General features: G+C 39.1%; 1 long non-coding RNA gene across 1 annotated transcript; it reads right to left on the bottom strand.

The window, feature by feature from the left end:
- Positions 1 to 2,966: 2,966 nt before the first annotated feature.
- LOC141095894 (uncharacterized) lies at positions 2,967 to 3,230 on the bottom strand. The gene is made up of 2 exons (XR_012233485.1): positions 3,152 to 3,230; positions 2,967 to 3,052 (listed from the first exon to the last, which is right to left on the bottom strand). It is a non-coding gene; the product is annotated as an uncharacterized lncRNA (long non-coding RNA).
- Between the last annotated feature and the right edge of the window lie 1,279 nt (positions 3,231 to 4,509).

The raw sequence follows: 4,509 nt of genomic DNA, 5'->3' as shown, positions 1-4,509 counted from the left end.
CCACATCGGCAAGTATGTAGTCGACTAGTAAAGGGAAACCTGTCACCTCGTTTTTCAGCTATAAGCTGCGGCCACTGCCTTTCTACAGCATTCTAGAATGCTGTCGATAAGCCCTGAAAGGCAGTGGCCGCAGCTTATAGCTGAAAAGCGAGGTGACAGGTTGCCTTTATCAATGTAAGCCTATGGAGCGTCAGAACAAGGCCCCATAGGCTAGCATTATAGAAGAGACTTCTCGCTCTCACCGAGAGCATAGAGTGAGCCGAAGAGTCTGGAGAGCAATGAAAGGCGATTCCGACAGCTAAATAGGAAAGGGTTATTTACAGTTAGAGCAGTCACACTGTGGAATGCCGACCACAAGAAATAGTAATAGCAGACACTACAACAGCTCTTAAAAAGGGCTGGATGATTTCCTCAATACACATAACATTGTGGGTTATATTTAATTTAGTGACAAAATGGACAATTGGTGGAGAAAGGTTAAACTTGATGGACCCAAGTCTTTTTTCAACCTATGTATGTAACTATGTATCTATGACATCACATAAAAGTGGAGCCGGACAGAGCTTGATCTCAGAGAAGATGGCAGTTGGGAAGTATATTACCCCACCACACTACAGTACATACACGTTTAGTGAAAAAAGCAAAACTTCATGAGGATTCTTCAAATATGTACGATGTACAGTATTGGTATGCCATATATTTCAGAAATATTCTATTACAAAGGAATATTAATTAATTCAGAATTTTTATTTAATTTTTTTAAATTAGGAATTCCCTATCAGTATGTCTTTGGAGTGTGGGAGGAAACCGGAGTACCCGGAGGAAACCCACGCAAACACGGGGAGAACATACAAACTCCTTGCAGATGTTTTCCTTAGTGACATTTAAATCCAGGATCCCAGTGTTGCAAAGCAACAGTGATAACCACTGAGCCACCGTGCTGCCCAAGTACAGCTTTGATGATGGACTTGCTGTACTAGATGTATATGGTGCCCTAATCATAGATTGGGCAAATGCATCTACTGATGCTGCGAGCGGCCCTGGATAATCCACGCCGACAGGATGATATAATCCGGCGGAAGATGGACCCTAGGAGAAGAGATATAAAACTAATGTAAGTAATGGTACTCCATATTAGAGGATACTGCTTTGGTGTCATTGTGGCAGGACAGTAGAGAAATCTTATCCGTGCAGAGGAACAGGATCATTGTCACTCATCATACATGTGACAATCCCACCACTGACAGATAACATCTTCTCCACATGAAATATTCTCACTGGCCAACATCAAACAACATAGGCCTTATTATCACACTTACGTCTTCTAGGTTCTCGCTCTTCTACTATTTTGGCATTTTGCTCTTCTGCCAGTTTTATTGCAGAGTTATTTTTCTTCTCAACTAGAAATTCATATAAAAAGTGAAAAAACAAGTCAATGATCATTGTCAGTCATCATACATGTGACAATCGTACCCACTGGGAGTTAACATCTCCTCCTCGTGACTAATTCTCAATCGCCGACATCAGACCTTATTGTCACACTTACCTCTGCTAGGTTCTGTCTCTGGGACTATTTCTGGGTCTTGCTCTTCTCCCAGTCTTAGTGCAGATGTATTTATTGTCTCAACTGGAAATTCATCTAAAAAAGTAAGAAAAAAAAGTCAATGATCATTGTTAGTCATAAATGTGAAAATCCTACCATTGACATATAGCGATGAGCGAGTGTGCTCGTTACTGGAGTTTTCCGAGCATGCTTGGGTGTTCTCCACATGTATTCAGGTTCTCTAGCAGTCTCAAATCATGCAGCTGCGAGGACTAAAACTTGATTTCCGAGCACACCCAAACTACTCAGAGAACACCCGAGCATGTTCGGAAAACTCGAGTAAAGAGCACACTCACTTATCACTACATATAATATCTCCTCCTCATGAATTATTCTCAGTTGCCGACATCAGACAACATAGACCTTATAGTCACACTTACCTCTGCTAGGCTCTGTCTCTGCAACTATTTCTGGGTCTTGTTCTTCTCCCAGTTTTAATGCAGATGTATTTTTGGCCTCAACTGGAAATTCATATAAAAAAGTAAGAAAAACAAGTCAATGATTATTGTCAGTCATAGATGTGAAAATCCCACCATTGACATATAGTGATGAGCGAGTGTGTTCATTACTCGAGTTTTCCGAGCATTTTGAGGGTGCTCATGAATTAAGTTTTAGTCCCCGCAGCTGCATGATTTGCAGCTTTTAGACAGCCTGAATACATGTGGGGATTGCCCGTTATTTCGGAAATCCTCACATGAATTCAGGCTGTCTAGCAGTCTCAAATCATGCAGCTGTGGGGACTAAAGCTTGATTTCCGAGCACGCCGAAACTACTCAGAGAACACCCAAGCATGTTCAGAAAACTCGAGTAAAGAGCACATTCACTTATCACTACATATAATATATCCTCCTTGTGAATTATTCTCAATCGCCGACATCAGACCACATAGACCTTATTGTCACACTTACCTCTGCTAGGCTCTGTCTCTGCAACTATTTCTGGGTTTTGTTCTCCCAGTTTTAATGCAGATGTATTTTTTGCCTCAACTGGAAAATTATACAAAAAAGTAAGAAAAACAAGTCAATGATCATTGTCAGTCATAGATGTGAAAATCCCACATTGACATATAATATATCCTCCTCAATTATTCTCAGTCTCCGACATTAGACAACATAGACCTTATTGTCACACTTACCTCTGCTAGGCTCTGTCTCTGCGACTATTTCTGGGTCTTGATCTTCTCCCAGTTTTAATGCAGAGGTATTTTTTGTCTCATCTTGAAATTCATACAAAAAAAGTAAGAAAAACAAGTCAGTGATCATTGTCAGTCATAGATGTGAAAATCTCACCATTGACATATAATATTTCCTGCTCGTGAATTATTCTGTCGCCGACATCAGACAACAAAGACCTTATTGTCACACTTACCTCTGCTCGGTTCTGTCTCTGGGACTATTTTTGGGTCTTGATCTTCTCCCATTTTTAATGCAGATGTATTTATTGTCTCAACTGGAAATTCATGTAAAAAAGTAACATATAATATATCCTCCTTGTGAATTATTCTCAGTCGCTGACATCAGACCACATAGACCTTATTGTCACACTTACCTCTGCTAGGTTCTGTCTTTACTACTATTTCTGTTCTTTGCTCTTCCAGTTTTAGTGCAGATGTATTTTTCGTATCAACTGGAAAATCATACAAAATATTAAGAAAAACAAGTCAATGATAACCTCCTATAAGATTAGAGTCATATCTTTATGATTGCTGATGCCGGATTGCTATCAGCACAACCCTGTGGTCGGGTTCATAGCACACCTATAATTCTGCTACATAGAGGGGATCTATTCATCTCCTCTATGTAGCAGAGGCGATCGATTTATGGCAGTTTCTAGCCTCCTATGGAGCAATGCAAAAATAAAAAAAATGTTTTTAAAAATATTAAAAAATGTAAAAAAACAAAAGTTTAAATCACCCCTCTTTCGCCCCATTCAAAATTAAACAATAAAAAAATTCAAACCTACACATATTTGGTATTGCTGTGTTCAGAATCGCCCAATCTATCAATAAACAAAAAGATTAACCCTATCGCTAAACGGCTGAGCGAGAAAACAAATCGAAACGCCATAATTAAGTTTTTTTGGTCGCCGCGATATTGCATTAACATGAAATAACAGGCGATCAAAAGAACGTATCTGCCTAAAAGTGTTATCATTAAAAACGTCAGCTCAGCGTGCAAAAACTAAATTCTCGCCCAACCAGAGATCCCAAAAAGTGGAGACGCTACGGGTCTCAGAAAAGGGCGCAATTTATTTTTTTATTTGCAAAGTTTGGAATATTTTTTCACCACTTAGATAAAAAGAACCTGTTTGGTGTCTATGAACTCGTAATGACTTGTAGAATCCAAGTCACAGGTCAGTTTTAGCATTTAGTGAACCTAGCAAAAAAGTCAATCAAAAATTAAGTATGGGATTGCATTTATTTTGCAATTTTACTGTACTTGGAATTTTTTTCCTGTTTTCTGTTACACGACATGGTAAAAACAAAGGTATTGTTCAAAAGTACAACTCGTTCCACAAAAAATAAGCCCTCACATGGCCATATTGACCTAAAAATAAAAAACTTATGGCTCTGGAAAGAAGTGGAAAGAAAAACAAAAGCGCCAAAACGCAAAATCTAAACAAAGGTTCGGGGGTTAAGGGGTTTAAACATCTGTGGCACATTAAGGGTATATATAAGGTTAGTTTGGGGCCTGATTGAGCCATGGGCAGAGTATTCGTGATCAGTATCAGGCACCAGACTGTATGGCCCCTTATACCTTTTAATGCGCAGCACATAAGAGTGAGAATTTTATACATTAACGTGTTGGATTGTTGTTTATTTTAAAGGCACAAAAAAGCAGTGATTTTCTGAGTCCTCATGTGACATTTACATTACACCTTATGATCAGTGGCGACAACAAGATGTC

The sequence above is a fragment of the Dendrobates tinctorius genome, unplaced genomic scaffold (assembly GCF_039654945.1).
Source record: "Dendrobates tinctorius isolate UK_male_01 unplaced genomic scaffold, ASM3965494v1 ptg000070l, whole genome shotgun sequence".
NCBI classification, from domain to species: Eukaryota; Metazoa; Chordata; class Amphibia; order Anura; family Dendrobatidae; genus Dendrobates; species Dendrobates tinctorius.
The sequence above is the reverse complement of the archived record's forward strand: the minus strand, read 5'-3'. Positions and strand labels throughout refer to the sequence as shown.